The following is an 11,216-nucleotide window of genomic DNA, read 5'->3' on the forward strand; positions in this document are numbered from 1 at the left end:
AGTTTGGTTATCCATTCCTCAGTTGATGGACATCTAGGTTGTTTCCATCTTTTGGTTATTGTAAATAGTGCTGCGATGAACATGGGTGTGCATATATCTGTTCTTATCATGGCTCTCACTTCTTTAGGGTAAATATATTGATTTCTTTTTGAAATAAGTTCATAGTAGTGAGTGGAGTCATATATAAAGTACAGCAGATAAGATTCTGGTTTACTATGAGTACAAAGTCAGTCTTCTGGGATAGGGGCAAAAGTGGGGAGGGGAATAGCAAAGCACTCTGATTGATCAGTGAGATCAGTTGGAAACATAGCTCCTATTTTCCTTTCTTGGATTTTAGGAGAAACTGTATCATACAGCTGATCCAAGCATCCTGAAGAAGTACCTTGAGTAAGTATTGTAAGAATCCTGAACATATTTTAAAGGTCAAACCAATAGGATCTGTTAATGAATTGAATGTATGGCATGAGAGAAAAAGAATAATCAAAGATGTCTGATAAAATTTTGGCCTCCGTAGCTAAAAAGATGGAGTTGCTGTTTACTGAGAGAGGGAAAGGTAGGAGGGCATGACATGGAATGGGGCTAGGGAGAGAGGTGGTGGAAGTCAGTTTTGGATGTTTGGTTTCATCTTCAAAAAGAGAGATCAAGTAAGCAGTTGGAAGCAAAATCTGGAGTTTAGAAGGAAAAGTCTGGAGAAATGGTATGATTGTAAAGGCTTAACAATTGGTGCTGTGGGAAGTGACTGGTTTGTAATATTTGCCGCTCTTTTTGGTGTAAGTATTCTTACAATGGTTGATTCCAATGTGAATTTCACTGTCACTGAATACAGAGTTGGGAAGGAATGTGCACACTCAGCTCTTGTGGAGCCATGGGAGCTGGTTCAGGCCCATCACTGGGAAGAGAGGTAAAGGTGGAAGTCATCAGCATGTAAGTGGCATTTAAAGCCATGGGACTAAATGATGTTACTTAGGGAATGAGTACAGTATGTCCTTGGGTTATGAACATCTGACTTAGGGATGGACAACTTGTACTTGCCCTTTAATGTTAAATAAAATTGCCCTCACTTTGAAATGATAAAAGAGCTCAGGTGGTATAGTGGATAAGGCATTTGACTGGTAACCAGAAGGTTCAAACCCACCAGCCACTCCACATGAGAAAGATGAGGCAGTCTGTTTCTGTGAAGATTTGCTGCCTTGGAAACCCTGTGGGGCAGTTCTATTCTGTCCTATAGGGTCAGTATGAGATGGAATTGATGCAGTGGTAGTGGGTTGGCTTTGAAACAATTGAACCAACCTCCATTTGCAATAAATTCTTCATCATAATCACCTTCACTTGTTGCATGTGCCACTTTTAAACCACTGAAAAGGTTTTGAACCTTTTCTTACACTGAGCCTACTGCCTCATCTTTCTCCTGTGGGTCACTGACCTTTTGGTTACCAGCCAAATTCTTTAACCACAGAGCCACCAGAACTCCTTTTCTTACACTAAAGTAAGGCTAATTAAGAACCATAAGCAACTGTTCCGATTTATCTACAAATTACCTTAAAGAGACACTTAGAAACAGGTCTCATTTGTAACCTGGAACTGCCTGTATAGATAAAGAAATTCAAAGACTGAGCCCAGGCACTGCAATTATACTTAGAGTTAGGAAGATGATGAGGACCTGAAACAGGAGACTAAGTAGGAAACTAAGAAAAGGCTTCAAGAAAAAGAGTGGTTTTCTGTCCAAAGCTACTGATGGGTCAAGTAAGAGGAGGACTTAAAATAGGCCATTGGGTTTGGCAACGGCCTTGCAACCTTGACAAGAACAATTTCCATGTAGTGGGGGGAACAAAAGCCTAAGATACCGCACAACTACACTCACCCATTTCTCAAAATAGCAGCACCTGGAGATAGGGGTGGCTTTGGCAGCTGAACCCTGTATTAAAACCTTTAAAATGTACTTTGGGCATTCAGATTAGAGAAGATTTCAGAATCACATGATTTCAGGGCTGGAAAAAGATCTGATAGAGCTTGTGGTTCAAAACTCTATCAGGATGAGAGAGGCAGGACGAGTGTACGTTCAACAATTTGAAAAGTTATTTTAAAATCTATATAAACCTCTTGTTGAAATTGCCTATTGTTTCATGACACTCTGTGAATGAAAATAGGGGCCTTTGATTGGTTTCACTGACCATCACCTCATTTCTTTAACATTTCAGAGATTGTGCAACAGTTTGGGTACAAGAATTTTCTTCTCAGAGCCTGAAATATTTCTAGCTTTTGCTTTACTCATTGTTTCCTCTTTCTGTTCTTACCCTTACACATCCTTTATTTATATGAGAAATAACTAGAGTACATATGGTTTACAGATGAATATTATCAATGTTTCTGTTTTTATGTTAGCTGGTCTTGTTTTAGGAATTGTTGCTGTTGGGTGCCATTGAGTTGATTTTCCACTCATAGTGACCAATGTGACAGAATAGAACTGCCTCATAGAGTTTTTCTAGACTGTAATCTTTAGAGGAGAAGATCACTGGGTCTTTCTTTTGCAAATAGTCTGTGTGGGTCCAAACATCAACCTTACAGTTAGTAGCCAAATGCTTAACTGTTGTGCTACAAAGGCTCCTTGTTTGAGGTGTTCAAACTCCAGGCTCACTACTATGGAATAGATTCCAACTCACACCAACCCCCATTGGGTTTCCAAGGCTGTCAATCTGTACAGAAGCAGACTGTCTCATCTTTCTTCCATGCAACAGCTGATGGGTATCAACCACTCACCTTTTGGCTAGCCTTAACCACTACACCACCAGAGCTCCTAACTAGACTACAAAGATAGGCTTTATATGTGTTGCTGAGGAGGTTGGATTTTACCCTAGAAGCCCAAAGGATTTTAAACTCAACTCTCACTCACTGCCATCGAGTCAGATCCGACCCATAGCAATCCTTCCTTGGGTTTCTGAGGCAGTATCACTATGGAAGTAGATTGCCCAGCTGTCCTTCCGAGGAGTGGCTGGTGGATTTGAACTGCCAGCCTTCTGCTTAGCAGTCAAATGCCTTAGGCAGTATGCCATCAGAGCTCCCTTTAAACTCAAAGGACTATCATAATCTGATTTGTGTTAAGACTACTGGCAGAAAGATCAAATTGTTGTTGTTGTTGTTATGTGCTGTTGAGTCAGATCCGACTCATAGCGACCCCTCCTTGGGTTTCCAAGACAGTATCTCTACGGAAGTAGATTGCCCCATCTTCCTTCCCAGGAGTGGCTGGTGGGTTTGAACCGCCAGCCTTCTGGTTAGTAGTCAAGTGCCTTAGGCACTATGCTACTAGAGCTCCCGAAAGATCAAATTAGAAGACGCAATACATGATGAGGCTAAACCAATAGCAATGTGGATGGCCAGGTGGAAACAGATTTGAGAAATACTGGAGAAAAAAAATTGACTGGACTTGATGAATACACAGGCACTTTTGCCTTGGATCATGCCTCCAATGAGAAAAACCCAGGTCTTTTTCATCTTCCTTCTGCTCTGTACTATCCTTTCTCCCATGTTCTGCACATTTGTTCCATTGTTCCTTTCTAGCAGCTAATTCCCTTCCCATATCTCTGTAGGGACCTGCTCCCTCCTTCTGGTTCCTCCACATCCATGTGAGCTCTTCTTTTGCTTTTTTATTTGGCAGACTCTGGTTGCCACCCTGATGCCAGCCAATCTCCCTGCTCCTGGTATCTATCTGGTCCAGGCTCACCTACCTCTGACTGCAGCATCTCAACCAGAGGTCTTCAACCCCCAAAAATCTATAAGGACAATATAGAAGTCTATGGACTATTTTTGCTATTAAACTATATGTTTATCCTTATGAGTCAGCATTGGTTAAATTAAATTATTTTTTTTCCCTGAATTTTATTGTTTCGATAAAGTCTGTGATCATGGTAGTCCAAAGGCAAGTGGTTAAATACATTTTTGATTAATTAAAATTTAGGGAGAAATGAATAATTTAAATATTGAGTGTTTTCTAATCCAACTATCATCTTGAGATAATTGTAGATTTGCACATAGTTGTGACAAACAACACAAGGATATCCTATGTGCCCTTTACCCAATTTCCCCCAATGGTAACACCTTGCAGTGCTGTAGTACATCATGACCAGGATATTGCTGTTCATAGTCAAGATACAGAAGAGTCCCATCACCACAAACATCCCTCATGCTGTCCTTTGATAGCTACACCTATTTGCCTCCCACCCACACCCTCTCTTTAATCCCTGACAACCACTAATCTGTTTTCCATTTCCGTTTCTCATCTCATGAATGTTATATAAATGAAACCATACAGTAAGTAACCTTTTGGGATTGGGTTCCTTCTTTTTCTTTTTAATTATGATTTGGGGAAAGTTTACAGAGCAAATTAGTCTTCCATTCAACAATCCATACACAATCTGTTCTGTGACATTTAATGCAATGCCCAGACTCTAACAGCATTCTTCCCACTTCCTCCCTGTGCCCACTTTCCCTTTTCCTTCCTTCCCATCCCCTCCCACCATCTTAGATCTATCCCTGGGCGAATGCTGTCCCCTTGATCTCATATGCTTGATTGTTTTACTGACTGTATACCCTCCTGATATTACTGATCATCTTATAAGCCTGCCTATCATTTGGCTGACATTTAAGTCAGGAGGCTTAAGTTCAGTTCCTAGCTTGAAGGGTGCTTGAACAATTTCTCTCAGAAAGATCAACACAAGGCCAGTCCCCATGAGGTGGAGGTTAAAGATGTCCCAAATGCCCAAACTACCTTACCACTCCATCATTTGAGATATTAACTCCTCTTCCTCTTCCTCCCAGTAATTCCCCCAGTCTTAGGGTTCTGTATTTTGCTGTAATGCCTCACAGAACTCACAGATACCCAAGGGTTCATCTCACATAGTAGTGGTGGAGGCTGGCAGGCTGGTGAGTCCCAGATCCGTGAGTAAGTCTGGAGGATCCTCCCAATGCTTGGGGTTTGATGAACCTTGATCAGCAGATCAGATGACAGCTGCTGTCCCAAATCCAGGGGTGAGACGAGGATGAGCCAAGACAAAAAACCAGAGCAAGAAGAGGGTGAACCTTCCCAGAAAATTCATAGGTATACCCTCAAGGAAGCTAAGGGTGGTGATTTGATCTATATCCTCCAGCAAGGCAGGACTCAAGATACATTCCACCTGTGTTGCCCCAACAGAAATAACCTAAATCCCATCAGAGAGTCGATTGCCAGTCATTACAGGGAACGACTACTACCAGCTGCCCAGCCAAGTTGATAACTGACCTTAACTACTACACCACCCCAATAGGTATGCATAATGGGATTTACAAAACATCACAGAATGGAGGACAATGGCTAGAAGGGCCACCTCAAGCAATTCACTGCAAAGGGTGTCTAACGGCCATAGTCTCTGGGGTTCCACCAGTCTTGATCAAACCAATAAGCTGGCCTTTTTATGATTTTGAGTGATTGGCTTTTTTCACTAAGCATAATTCTCTAGGGATTCATCCAGGTCTCATGTACCAATAGTTCATTCTTCTTTAGTGTTGATATGTATATATCAGAATTTATGTAACCATTCACTCACTGAAGGTCAGTTCTTCAAGAGTTCCTGCACATCAGGGGCAATTAAATCAGGCAAAGTACACTGGAGTAACTCTGAGATCTCCAGAAGTGTATCCTCAAGACTGTGTTAGTTTTTGGTTTTGTCTTTTAGTTATTCCTACAAGAAAGAGGCTTTTCTGTTTCACTTTCTGCCTGAAGTGAAGTGAAATGAAATTTCAGTCTTGGGTCTTTGGATCACAGTCTCCATTCAGTTAGAGGCATAAAAAGACAGGGAAAAAAAAAAAAAAATCTTTGTGGACACAGCCTTTGCTGCTGAGGGGCTAAGAACAATCTAAATTATTTTCAAGATGAAATTAATGCATGGACAAACAAAGGTGAAATGAAGAACCTTTGAGTTTGGCAGGTATTTCCCTTTTATTTCTTAAAATAAACCTTTCCTTCACTTTTATAATAGTGAACTAATATAATATTTGTCTTTCTGTGATTGACTTTTTTTTTTTTCTTTAATTAGGAGGAACTTTATGTTTGGGAACTGTTGCAGGGAATGACTGTCCCAGAAGCTGAGCCTGGATGACTAAGCAGGGCAGAAATTCAGGAAGCTGGAGGTTCTCCCTCTGCTTTGCCTCTGCCCATCACAATGAGCCAGTAGAGGACAGTGCTCCTGAGGACAGCTGGACCCCTCAGGAATCCACACCCCAAGAGGTACTCACTCCTACCCCTGCCCTCAGGTACTGTGTGCAATGGAAGCAGGTGAGGGAGGTAGTAAGATCAAGGCAAAGTCTCCATCTTTGTCTCCCTCCTGTCCTCCCGACCCTGTGCTACACTTGGGCACCTCCGTGATAGTGTGCTTATCCTGAAGGAGAGAATTTAAGATTAAATAATTATATTATTTTTGGACAATTGCTTCTTTCTTTCAAGTATGGGCTCCACAGGGCAGTGGCTCTTTGGTTTAAGCTGTTTAAAACTCACTTGGGGAACTTGCTATAACGGCAGATTGCCGGCTTTGTCCCCAGAAATTTTCAGTCAGTGGGTCAATTTTCACATCTTCTGCTAAAGAACTCTAGTGGCATAGTGCCTAAGGTATTTGATTGCTAACCAAAAGGCTGGAGGTTCAAACCCAGCAGCCACTCCTTGGAAGGAAGATTGAGCAATCTATTTCTGCAGTGATACTGCCTCGGAAACCCAAGGAGGGGTCAGGGGTCACAATAAGTTGAATTGACTTGGCAGCAGTGAAGTTTTTCTGCTAAGATCCTTACATAGGGACTGTCCTCAAACTGAACTCTGAACCACACTCCTTATTTGCAAGCCACTTTCTTCCTGATGCTTCTCAATCCCCAGGATTTATAAGCAAGCTCAGACCTTGCGTGTGTGTGTGTGTGTGTGTGTGCGCGCGCGCTCTCATGCTTTGGGGGCAAGGTGTGGGAAAGAGAAGGGAAAAGAAAAAAAGAGAATCAGATCTAGATTAAATCTAAAAGGGGTAGGAGAATGAAGGAATGTTGTAACTGGTCCTGTCTCGGCATCAGAGACCAAAACAAACAGTTGGGTTGGGATTTAAGAGAAGAGCAGCAGCTTCCCTGAGGTTTATGTTGATTGATATGCTTCATTGTGTTCTAAAGATTAGAGAAATAAGAGAAATATAGCTTAATAATTAGCGAACAGTCAGGAAACCCTGAAAAGATATGACAGGTAAGTAGATTTATTAAAAGCAATTGTGACATGCCCATTTTTCAGAGTTCAGTTTTATATTCAGCAGAATATAAAATATAAAGAAAAAAAATCCAAGATATATTTTCACATTTCACATGGTTGATTTAAATAAGAATACTTCATAACCAAGCAGCTTCCATGTCTGCTAAGCCATGGGGAAAATACTTACTGAAACAGCTATAAGATACCAGAATAAATGTTACTTTTTCCCTACCTAACATTTCCAAGCTTGGAGCCATATAAAGACACATGGAAATGTGCTGAGGCAAGTGATTTAAATTAGCGAAAAACCCAGGTAAAAATGAGAACATGGTTGTTAGCTGTCACCAAGTCAGGAGATTTATTTTCTAATGTTTCTAACTTGTTTATTTTTTAAATTTTCTCCTCCAAACTCAGATAGCTAGAACCTTCTGCTGTCTCTTGTTTTCTGTGAGGAAAAAAAGAAATTATGTGGTCATTAAAAACAAACTAACAAAAACATAATAACAGTTACTGTGATTCCAACTCATGGTGACCCTACCTGTGTCAGAGTGGAACTGTGCTCCATTAGGTTTTCAATGGCTGAGTTTTTGGCAGTGGATTGCCAGGCCTTCTGAGATGTCTTTGGGTGGATTGGAACAGCCAGTCTTTCAGATAGCAGTCAAATACATTAATCATTTGTACCACTCAGGGGTTCATGTTCATTTATACTCAGGTGTAAATGACTGATGATGTTTAATGTGTTATACCTCCCACAGAAGTTCATATTTAAACAGGGTACAAGAAGACTTGAGTCAAATGAAAAATAATGCTAAGCTTCAAATTTAAAAATCGCTGATCTGGTCAAGGAAATATTTTCTTTGACTCTAAAATCATGCCCTCCCCCTGCCCCTGCTGCCTTTGTTGTTGTTGTTAGGTGCCATCTAGTTGGCTCTGACTCATAGGGACCAACATATATTGCAGAACATAGCACAAAGAATGAAACACTGCCCGGTCCTGGGTTATCCTTACAATCCTTGCTGTGCTTAAGCCCACTGTTGCAGCTACTGTGTCGATCCATCTCATTGGGGGTCTTCCCCTTTTTCACTGACCCTCTACTTTACCAGGAGTGATATCCTTCTCCAAGGATTTTCCCTTCTAACAATATGACCAAAGTAGGTGAGACAAAGTCTGGCTATTCTTGTTTCTAAGGGGCATGCCAGCTGTACTTTTTCCAAAACAGATTTTTTCATTCACAAGTGGATGGCCCCAACCTTCTTCCCAATCTGTCTTTGTCTGGATGCTCCACTGAAACCTGTTACCATAGGTGATCCTGCTGGCATTAAAACACTGGTGGCATAGCCTCCAGCCTCACAGCAACATGGAAGCAACCACAGTATGACAAACTGACAGATGAGTGGTGGCCTCTGCCATTAGTCAATCATTTTAAATATTTCAACCCTTTGCTCGCTGACTCTTTCATTCAACTCATTTACAAGACACCATTCCACTTACAAGAGATACTCTGAACTCTTTCCAGCAGACAGGTTTTCTTTGCCACGCTTTTCCAGGGGAAAAGGAGAGCTGGCCAAAATGAAACAGAGAAACCAGTGAGAAAGTGATTATGAACAAGAGACTGAAGCTGAATGGGATTGCTAAATAATATTGAAAGAGGAAACTTCATACATACCTGATGCCATAATTGGTCAGGAGGGCTGAAGCTTCAGCATGTTGGACTACATAGGGTCACTTGTTGAATCACACTAGAATATTTGTTGACAATGAGACCTTATTGGGTTTGCTTGCCGTAAGCTTTTCAGCTTCTAATTATGGTGTTTAGAAGACAATGGAGACAGCTTAAAATAATAAGAATGCTGCTAAAACTGGTAAGATTGCTGCGGTGTTACAAAGAGAAATGTTGGGTCTCTGTGTATAGTATACATTTAACCTGTCAGCAAACACAGAGAATTTTACAGGTAAAATGTAAAGGGATGCATTTAGGAGCCATCACATGAATGATGAGGTTTTTAGTTTTGCTTTCAAAATGAGCTGCTTAAGTTATAATACTCGTTTAATATAAATTAGAGTTTATCCTTTAGAAACCACTTGCAATTTCCTTCTGTTAGGCTGCAGGTCATTATGATGCAAAGTTAAAGGTTCCTGGAACACAATGTGAGTCAGGCCTGCATTCTTGTTGCCATGTCCAATTCAGCTGAAAATGAGAATTATAGTGAGAGCATTTCCTGGTCTTTGACCCTTCCAGCAAGCTTTTTAAAAGCAGGGTTTATGCAGAACACTAACCTCCTTCTCAGACAGTCAGTTCCGACTAATATCAACAGCGTTCAAACTCTTAAGTAAATTGAAAATTGTTTTAAAATACCTCATTCCAAATTTTAAAACAGTGGGCGCTTCCTGTGTCATTTCCTTCCCAAATATGCAAAAAGGATTGCCTGTAAAATAGATGATATTTAAATGTTAAAAAAGGTTCTATCTGTTTTTCTCTACCACAAATGTAATAGGCCACATAAAGGACAGTTGTTTTAAAATCTCTAACTGGAACTGACTGAGAAGCAATAACAATAATAGGAAAATAACATCAAATGCAAAATATATTTATCAACGGCTGTTGTAAAGGCTTCAACGTAAGCTAATTTACTTAATCCTCATAATAATCCTACTATTAAAACTAGTTGCCATCAAGTTGTGTCTGACCCATGGTGACCCCATGCATGTCAGAGTATGCATGTCACTGTGCTCCATAGGGTTTTCAATGGCTGATTTTTTTGGAAGTAGATCACCAAAGCTTTCCTCTAAGGAGTTTTGGGTAGACTGGAACGTCTAGTTTTCCAGTTAGCATCTAAGTGGGTTAACTGTTTTCACCAATCTTTTTTACAGATGAAGAAACTGTGGAGCAGAGAGGTTGAGTAACTTACTCAAGGATGCACAGCCAGTGAATGGCAGACGAGAGATCTGAGCTCCGGAGATCTGGCGCTCCAGTTCACACTTTTAACCTATGCCCCTAGGATGGTAGATGATCAGAGAGGAGCATACTTGGCATGGTATGACACAGAAAAGATACTTCAAAGACAAATTCCACAATAGATGGTTTTTTTTTCAAAGCCCTTGCCCCAACACAACAGAGTTCAAATGAGCAGTTCATGAAGCAAATGAGGTCTAAGTTTTTCTCTTTTTTTCCTTAAAAATTACTTAAAGTTAAATTGATTAATATACTACACATGTAAACTACATCTGGTCAAATAGGTCTTTTTGCAAGACCATAATACCATTAAAAACAGGTCTAGGAGAAGCCTGAAGGACCATTGTGTGAGCATTAGTCTCTGGTGCATCTTGGTGATGAAACAAACAAATAACAAACAAAAATAGCACCATTACCTTTGAGTCTATTTGGACTCATGGGGACTCCCATGTGTTACAGAGTAGAACTGGGTTTTCCTGGCTGTAATATTTGTGTGTGTGTGTGTGTGATTTGGGTGAAAATTTACAGAGCAAATTCACTTTCCATACACCAGTTCACATATACTATCTCATGACATTGACCACAATTTACCACAATGCAACAGCTCCCCTCCTACTTCCTCCCGATAGTTATCTCTTCCCTGTGTCTATCTCTCCATACACTCCTGCCCCCTGAGCTGTCTCCCTGTGCATAAGTAGCCCTTCTTTCTCCCATGATTGTTCTCTCCAAGGAGTATATCTACCTCAGGTAAATGTTCATATGCCTGTCTATTGTTTGGCTGGAAGCCACAGGCATGGGTTCAATTCCAGACCTGAAGGGCCATAGCCTCGGTGGTTCCACCAGGTTCTATCAGACCAGCAAACCTGGTCCCCCAGGTTTTTTTTTCTCCAAATGATTTTGAGTTTTGTTACACATTTTTCTCCCTCTCTATCCAGGATCTCCTACATAGATCCCCTTCCAAGTGGTTGACAGTAGTAGCCGGGCACTTCTGGTCTCATAGTCATATAGGCTACAGATTGT

This window comes from Orycteropus afer, unplaced genomic scaffold (genome assembly GCF_000298275.1).
Source record: "Orycteropus afer afer isolate SDZICR_OR568_19922 unplaced genomic scaffold, OryAfe1.0 scaffold00008, whole genome shotgun sequence".
Lineage (NCBI taxonomy): Eukaryota > Metazoa > Chordata > Mammalia > Tubulidentata > Orycteropodidae > Orycteropus > Orycteropus afer.